The 9,236-nt window shown below is 37.4% G+C and overlaps 1 pseudogene; it reads right to left on the bottom strand.

Annotated features, from left to right (window-relative positions):
• Window positions 1-2,565: 2,565 nt before the first annotated feature.
• On the bottom strand, window positions 2,566-8,108 carry LOC140950943 (adenosine receptor A1-like; annotated as a pseudogene).
• Window positions 8,109-9,236: the final 1,128 nt, after the last annotated feature.

Raw genomic sequence — 9,236 nt, 5'->3', positions numbered from 1 at the left:
CAGCACATGCAAATGAGAGTATAACAACAGAAATACGTGTCCCGCCGATTCAGTCCATAAATCAACTTATTATATGGCTGAGTCTGTTTTCGGCGTGCGATTGGTCAATTGGCGGTCCGTAACTTGCTATGCGAACCAAAATTTTTAAAGAAAATGCTCATTTCGGAGGTCTAAATCTCTTAACCTCGGAAAAAATGTTTAAATAAAGTTATAAGACGACTGTCAACCTTGAGGACTTGGATGTTGACTTTGGCCTTCAACATTTTATACTGTGGTTATTTGTGAACAAAAGCGATGAAGAAACTAACTCGTAATCTTATCGAAGAGGATTCTAGTCAGTGTTTGAAAATTTTATTGTAGTACACAGTTAAGCTGACGAAAATCGACTGGCAGAGATTCGAGATGTTTTGCCTAAGAGAAAATGAGTAGTTCCTTCAACAAATATGATAACAAACATACCTGCACCCGATCATCTTGACAAGCTTCTTTGCCATTTGCAGTGTTTTTTCAAAGACCAACGAAAGAAAGATAGAAGCGAGTTCGAGCCAGACACAATAATGTCCAGTTTTCAAAAGACTCCAGTGTCACATTAACGAGTGAATACTTACAGTGCTCTTAGGTTCCAGCGAATAAACTTTGAAATATGTATGTAAACCCTGCAGACTGGGATGTTGACTTTGCCTTTCCCAATTTTAACTTAGCTTTGTTTTAATGAGAACGAAGCTGTTGTAGAAACTGAATCGTAACCTTACAGAGGAAGAGAATTCTAGTCAGTGTTTGAAAATTTGAACGCAGATCACAATTGAAGACGAGAATGAAGTGGCAGAAAGAGAGGTTTTCCCAAAAACAATTAACGAGCGAATCCTTCGACAATAACAACAAACTTACCTTGAAAAGCTTCTTTGCCTAGGCCTTTTGTAGTGTTTTTAAAGGACAAACGGAGGAAAGATGGAAAAGACTTCTAGACTGACACAGTGTCCGGTTTCCAAAATACTCCAGCGTTACATTAAAGAGCTAAAACTTACAGTGCTCTTAGTTTTGACCAAATAAACTTTTTTAACATGGCGAATTTGTTTTTATTTTCTCGGAAAGCCTTTGTTATGTGCTATTGTTTTCGTGCGCCAATTAAAACTTTCTTTTTTGACACCTGTCAAATGAATGTCAAATCGTGCGTCCTGAACTTGTTTCCGGTCCCCCAAACAGGAAGAAGCCATATAATAAACATCTTATTAGCCTCGTTTTTTCGGTCCGTACTGTAAATTACGGATCCTTGTTTTTTTCCATCGATTTATGGCCCGTGCGCTTCGCGCTTGGGCCATAAATCGATGGAAAAAAACTCGGTCCGTAATTTACAGTACGGACCGAAAACTCGGCTAATAAGAGGTATTATTATTCATTCAAAATATTTCCCCAATTCTGATTGGCTAAAAGCACATGTTTCATTCACCATAACCAGTTACTGATGACCAAACTTGGAGGAATTTTGACTTTAACGAGGAAATGACGTCAAAAATGCAGCGTTTTCGCATGTTAAGGCATCGTTAACCGAGAAGACCTGGGGACGAGGTTGAGTTGTTTTGGTTGTGAACTTAAAAAAATGGCGGACATTTCACTCGTTTCAAGAGTAAGAACTAGGCGAAAAAATAGCTAAAAACACGGCAAGAACAGCAAGAAGACAACTCGAAGGGCGACATCTGCTATTTGGAGAATATTTGCGGAGCTGGACAAACCTAAACGTACACTATCGAAGATGAACTGAACATCGATGGATCGATGGAGGTAAGCATGTTTTAGCTATGGTTTTTAACTTGGAATTATTTTGAATGAATAATAAAACAGTTATTGAATTCGGCTTTCGTATCATATGAAGAATTATGGAGATCTCGGAGGGTGTTATCCGCCTCGGCCGGATAACACCCTCCTCGATCTCCATAATTCTTCATAAGATACTCAGCCTCATTCATTAATGTTAATTTATGCTAAGAGTAGTAAGAATTGTTTCCTTCTTTGAAAAAATCCTTTTGATAACAAGAACGTTGTGAAAACCATCGAAAAGAGATGTCACTATGTAAGTTAGGAGGTAACAAAAGGATTTTATCCTACCGGTGTCGCGGTGAAAAGCCAGGTTTATTGACAGACCTTTCAGTGTTGCTGGTGTTGCAGCACCTAAACCTTGGAACAGGTTAATTCTTACCACTAGACTTGAGGATTTTATTAGTCGAAGAGTCACACCTATCAAAAGGAAAATGCGGCACCCTCACGTACAGATCGACAACGAAACTGATGTCTTCTCGAATAGGTGAGACTCCAGAAGAAAGAGACATCAGGAGAAAAGACTAATACGATTTTTACCAGTGAATTTACCTAGTAATTTCTACAGCAAATTACTTAATTTAAAACCATACACAAAAATTAATAATTGAAAGTTCATAATCAGATGGCAATGTTTGATCCATCATAATTGCTCTTCCGTTAACATTTGACATCAACCTTAAGTTCATTCTCACGCTGACAATCAATGAAACCACCACAAAAGTAAATTTACAATGTCTATACTAGTGAAGTAGTACATTCAATAGCAAAGGAATCAGGTTATCCTCAGTGCAAGCTAACTTCTGACTACTAGTGACTTGGACACCAGGCGAGACACTACTAGAAATATATTTTTCTTATAAAACTCCCTTTATTTAATTTCTTTGTGAAGACTATTTAGGGCTTGAATGCGTGTATTTGACAAATAAAAATTACTTGAAAATAGAGTAATTATAAGTGAGATAAATGTTAAGCACCAGATCCGTGCTTCGGTGTGGCCTGACTAGCGGATAAAAGACTCGACGACTATCTAACGACTGCATCTGCCTTTGGAAAACGTTCGTGAAAGCGCTTTTCTGTAATCTGGCATTCTAAAACAGTAAACTAGAAAATTCATAAAGGAATTGCTATATTGAAGAAGCTTAACAACATTTACAATTATCGCAATTTTGTTTGAATAATAATTATAACACGAGATGCAGAAATGAAATACAACTGTTAAAACTTGAAAAGGCAGCCATGAGAGAACAAATATTGCGGTTATCAAAAGCAGCGTCTTATTTAAGTGAACATCCTTTCTTGCTTGAGCTTCATTGGGAATTCTTGAAGCTTGCTTCCTCCAAATGATGCAATAGCAAACGCAAGTTATCAATAAAGGTGTTGACAAGCTAATGATTATCACAGAAGTGAACTCCATTAAGGTTATAACGAAAAAAAATTTTAGCACTTGAAATGACGTCACAATAAGTGAGAAGACCCATGGCGTTGCTATGGCAATCGCGTAGCTGCGTAAGGTGAGTTGTCTATGGCGAAAAGGGTGAGAAATAGCGTGAAGTCTTTCCAGGGAAATAGCCGCCAGGGTGAAGATCGAGCTTAAGCCCGTAATCATATCCACACACCGATAAGACAATGTAAGAATTCCAATGCGATATGGTATGTTTTTCACTGCTATGTAAAATGGCACTGAAATCAGTCCAACCAAGAGGTCAGCAATAGCCAAGCTAATATAATTAACAAAAAATGAGAACGCTTTCGAAGATTTCTCTTGGAAAGTATTGATATGGATAGAGCATTTCCAACGATGATTAGAGAGGACAATAGCCCAAAGCAGAAACTCCAGAAGAGATTCCAATTGTTGAAGTGCATTTGAAAACGGTGTTTATTACCTGTTAAGGGAAAAAGAAGATTTAGGCTGGATTTCGGTCGCTGCCTCCAGGATTGGGTCCGAAGTCCATTCCTCGGAAGTTCCGGTAATTGCCGGTCACCGAAAGCTGTTTTGTTCACAATGAAGATCGAAGTTTTAGTGACGATTTCAAATTGCTTTGCAGAAGATATAATAGTTATTTATAAGCCTATCGATTCAACGACAAAATGGACCTGTTCAAACTACAGTCCCGGACAAAAGCTGTTAGGAAGGTTGTATAAGTTAACAGCAGTTCGTTTTATGTTCAAAAAATCGAAGACGGTTTTCCCTTTTGCTAAATAACTGACTCCCCTCCCCCTCCCCTTCCCACCTATCTTGGAATATAACAGAACGATTCAACAGACGCGTACACACCGCTTATGTTTTGTTTAACATCTGGCTAGGGGGCGGCAGGGGAAAAAAGGAAGAAAAAGAGTTAAAAAGTAGCAGCCTTCCCAACCCTTTGACGATGATAGTGGAGTTCACGCTTACTGTTGCATCATGGGTAATCAGGGGAAAGATGGCGGGAAATTCAAAGATTTGTATTGGAATTCAAGGCTAGCTAATAGGCCATTTGCACGATTTACGTCATTTTACTACCACTACCAGAATCCTTCAGGGTTTTGCTTTCTTATGCGCAAAAATTCGGATTTTATCGATTTCAAAAGTTTTTTGTTTATTGTTGTCATAGTGATACCGATTTTAGTAAAACTACATTTTGACAAACTTCAATTCATAGTCACGAGAAAAATTTCGGACAAGGACAAAATCACTTTTAAGACCCTGTTTATATGGAGTGGGGGACCCCGGTCTAGTGGGGTAAGTTTCTTTTGTTTTGTGTCCCCCAGAGCGTGAAAACAAAAGAAACCAACCCCACTAGACCGTGGTCCCCCACTCCATGTAAACAGGCCCTAAGACGATTGAAAAACATCGGTATGGTCTCCGAAAAACTATATCGAAACACCTTAACCCTATTCAGACTGGGCTTTTTTGGTCAATCTGTGACTGGGAGGGGGGCTCCTCGGACCCCCCCACTGTATCTCTGGAACCAATAATGCTAGGGTCATGAAATTTACACACAATGATCATCTCCGTACAATGAAGCCTCACACCCAGTTTTGACTTGCCACGCCCAATGATGACGTCACAGTGACGTCATATTCCGATTTTTCAATGTTTCTTATTATTTTTCCACTTAGATACGTAGAATATCAATAACATTGGTAAAGTCATCTCTTTGTTATCCTTTCTTATGAACTAGTAACAAGGAAACACTTGTACAGCGAGAAAAAGCAATAGGAAGCAATAAAATTTAAAATTTGAAATGGTTGTCCGCCATCTTGGATTTCCGTTTTTTTGTTAAAATTATAATTTAAAGCAACTTTCAAAGGGGAAAAAGCTCAGAATGTATAAAAGAAGTATCAAACTAATGTTTATTACCCAAACAAATGACTTTGGAAGTGTTATTTGGAAAATAGAGCAGCATATTTGTCAAAGCAAAAAAGTGACAAATTTTACCCCACCCCTCCCCCTCAAATATTCGATGTTGAAACATTTTGATGTAATTCAAAAACTAGTCCCAAGCAAAGACCATTTTAACAACAAAAAGCACTATAAGTGTAAAAACGCGATCTTAAAACAAAAAAATCACCATTTTTTAAATTTTCCAAAACCTATGTGTCAGAAACTGGTTGCCATGGCAACATGATTAATCACATGGACATGGTAATTATACCAAAATGTTCCTAGATAAATTTTAGGAAAAGTCAGAAAAATTGAAGGTCATAGCTCTTTCGGTGTAGGAGTTATCACGATTTTGTCGGAGGGGGGGTTCGAAAAGCCCCCCCCCCCCCAGTCTGAATAGGGTTAACCTAATTAATATCTTTGTTATTGCCGACGTGGTAAATACTCAAACTTAAGGTGGCTCCGTCATTAATACTAGAGCATTTAGCTGTGACAAATTTTCCAGCATAACTTTTTCTTTTTTAACGCGATGGCTGCGTAACTTTGCAAAGAACAACAGCTATCATTCGGATATAGATAACACGAAATATTCCGATTTCATTGATTGTGTATACATATTTCTTGAGAAATTAGCGCTTAAAAGGACCCTACTGTTCAAAGAAAATCGCGTCTAGTAAATTTTGCAGATATTTTTTACTGAAATTTCTGTTTTCGGCTATTATTGACATAATAAATATGCCGGAGAAATATTTCAGAAAAATCGTTGGTGCGGAAGTCCGTAACTAAAAGTCGCTCAAAATCGAGCTGTGAAATTGTTTTGGAATTTCAAAAACAAATTACTATCAGGTAGAAGGAGCCACCAGTTCGAATTTTCGGGACAAGTAAATTCAGTGTTTGCTAATTCTGAAAACAAAAGCCGATTGCCTATCGTGCTTTATATTTTCTATATTTTAACTTTTTAGTTTTAGAAGCACTATAAATTGTTCCAAACCTTGCTCTGACGTCGAATTAAATGACTTGTTCCTCGACATTTTTAAAATATACCTTGGCATTTTGGGTTTAAACTCCTGCTGCATACAGTTTGATGTATTGCAATGCACCCTCAACGGCTTTCCTGTACTGTACGTTGCTTCCAATTCAGGAAAAAGGTATAAGGATTGTAAGCTACGTTGTATCGAAGCTCAGATAGAACTGTCCAGCACCTTTGTTTATGACCAGAAAATGAGCACGAGCGGCAGCTCTGCGAGGAATTCGCACCTCAGCCAGGGGGGACGAATGACAATGATGCCCATGTCTGCGAAGAGATCTGTATAAACATGTATTGTAGAGCAAAACATAATTATCAAGAAAAACTACCCATTCAGTGAAGGAAGGAGTGACAAAAATTTCAGAGTTGTAAATTTTTTCAAGGGCAGTATTTAATTCGGTTCACAGGCATGGGCATCATTGTCGTTCGTCCCCCCTGGGTGACGTGCGAATTCTTCGCAGAACTGCCACTCGTGCTCATTTTGTAGTCATAAACAATGTGCTGGAAAGTTCTATCTGAGCTCTGATATTAGGTTGCGTCCAATCTCAATACCTCTTTACCGAGTTAGAAGCAACGAAAAGCAGTAAAAGTCGTTGAAAATGCATTGCAATACATGCAATATGTTTACACAGCAGGAGTTTGAGCCAAAACTGCAAAGGAATATTTTAAAAATGTCGAGGAAGTAATTCTACTTCAGAGCAAAGTTTGGAGCAATTTATAGTGCTTCTAAAACTAAAAAGTACCTTTTAAAGAATAGCACGACTGAGGCAATCAGTTTTTGTTTAAGAATTAGCAAACATTAAATTTACTTGTCCCGAAAATTCAAACTGGTGGCTCCTTCTACCTGATAGTAATTTATTATTGAAATTCCAAAACAATTTCACAGCTCGATTTTGAGCGACTTTAAGTTACGGACTTCTGCTCCAACGATTTTTCTGAAATTCCTCTGGCATATTTATTATATCAATTAACTGGCCGATACCAGAAATTTCAGTAAAAAAATATCAGCAAAATTTTTTACTAGGCGCGAGTTTCTTTGAAAAGTAGAGTCCTTTTAAGCGCTAATCTAGGAAAATATATTTACCATCAATGAAATCGGAATATTTCGTACTATTGCCGAAAGATATCTGTCCTTCTTTGCAAAATTTCTCAGCCATCGAATTAGAAACGAAAATTTTATGACGATAACTTCGTCACAGCTAAATGCGCCCTAAAAAAATCCAGTCTAGCCAACTTGATAAAGCATGTGGATTCCCGCGGGAGAATCTGTATTCTTTGATGAAATGGGATCAAACATGGTCTAAACATAGAAAAGTATCATCGCATGAAAGGAAGCTGTTTTAAAACCCTTTAAACCCTAAGATCAATTCTCATTTGTTGCCCCTATTCGTTTCCTACCGGGTGCAGAAGTAGTGGAGAGAAGTTGATAAAATATCGAGCAAATTCATCATGCGTGATCATGTCCGTTATTCTTATGACCACTCTGTTTTACAAAGCATTGATATTACAAGCAGAAATTTAATGCTGATCACTCTTAGGGCATAAAGTATTGGGTCTTCGAGCCTTTCTGAAATGGTGGTACCTAAGCTGAAAAAATCGAAAAATGAACTACACTGTTTTCCTCGTTCACTTCCTTAGTGACTTATTGTAAACTTCTCCGTTCACCACAAAGCACCGCTTGTGTTACAAATAAAACGCGTTAAAATAAGGTTTCTACGTATACATACCTCACCAGCACGTCCGTTTATGTGACAGATCGGCGCTTATGCCTTTCTTATACTAGTCACTGCTTAAATCTTGCAGGGAAACCCAAACAGCCTTTGGGACTTTAAATCGGCAAATGTGACACAAAATTTGGCTTACTGTAAGAAAGGAAAGTCTAGGTTTTGAAATAAACGTGACTCATCCCATTGACATATGTTGATCAAAACATTATAATAATGTATTTTAGCACGTAAATGTCATTTTTCTTATGCCTTGAACGTACATAAGCAACGGTTATAAAGCAAATTTTCTTCTCCGAATAGTTGTCGGTTCCAGGTAACGTCTTATTCATGACATTTCAGTTTTGTTTATTGAAAGCTAGAACAGGGAAGTTTATGATTAAAAACAAAGAACATTTTAAAGAAGGTGGCAGGTTGATTGCGAGGCAAGGAGCAATGAAAAGCGGATGCATTCGCAGGGGTCTGTGCATTTTTGGTGTCTTTAAAGCCAACATTAAACGGCCTCTTTAACTTTTAAGTCCGGGGGGCTTTCAAGTCACTGTTTAAATCTTGAGAAATGCAGTTGGACCAGAAGAATTATAGTTTAGGACTGTAAATACAAAAACAGGAAGTTTAAGTTTTGAAACTTGACTTATCGCATAGAAATAACTGTTAATAATAAAAACGTTTCGTGTATTTCAGCACTTAAACGTCATTTTTCTCATCAGTGTAACTCGCAGTTATAGTGATTTTGAGACATTTTTACACGATTTCTTAATTTAGCAATTGCCATGCAAGTCTCTTTGTAGTCTAATACCAAGTATTAAAGTCGTCATATTAGTTAGACCCCTCCCTCAATCTTTGTCAGAGTCAAATATAGGGTCTGTTTTTTTCTCTTTTTATTGTATCGCTTATTCTGCTGAATATTAGCTTTGTTCCTTTATTGCGTTAGAAAAAGAACACGACCAATCACCAGTGATATTGTTCGGTAACTTAGTCAAGATTCATGGCAACACGAAAGGAATATCCATCAGTTATTAGGCACTTTTCCAGCTGAGATATCAAACAAAAGATATCTTTTTCTTAAATGACAAGAACTGATATGCATATCGCAAACGCAAACTTTCTGTAAAATACTCCGGATATAACTTAAACTCTTTCAAGCTGTGAAAATTTTAAAATAACTGTAGATTTTAAAATTTGCTTTAACACTGATTAACATGTGACTATTTAACTTGAACAAAATGTATTTCTGGATTGAAGGCTTGAATTGGGCGGGTGAACGTTGGGGGTAAACGGTTTACATGTGTAGTGAACATTTATTTTC

The sequence above is a fragment of the Porites lutea genome, chromosome 10 (assembly GCF_958299795.1).
Source record: "Porites lutea chromosome 10, jaPorLute2.1, whole genome shotgun sequence".
NCBI classification, from domain to species: Eukaryota; Metazoa; Cnidaria; class Anthozoa; order Scleractinia; family Poritidae; genus Porites; species Porites lutea.
This window is presented reverse-complemented; position numbering and strand designations above follow the sequence as displayed.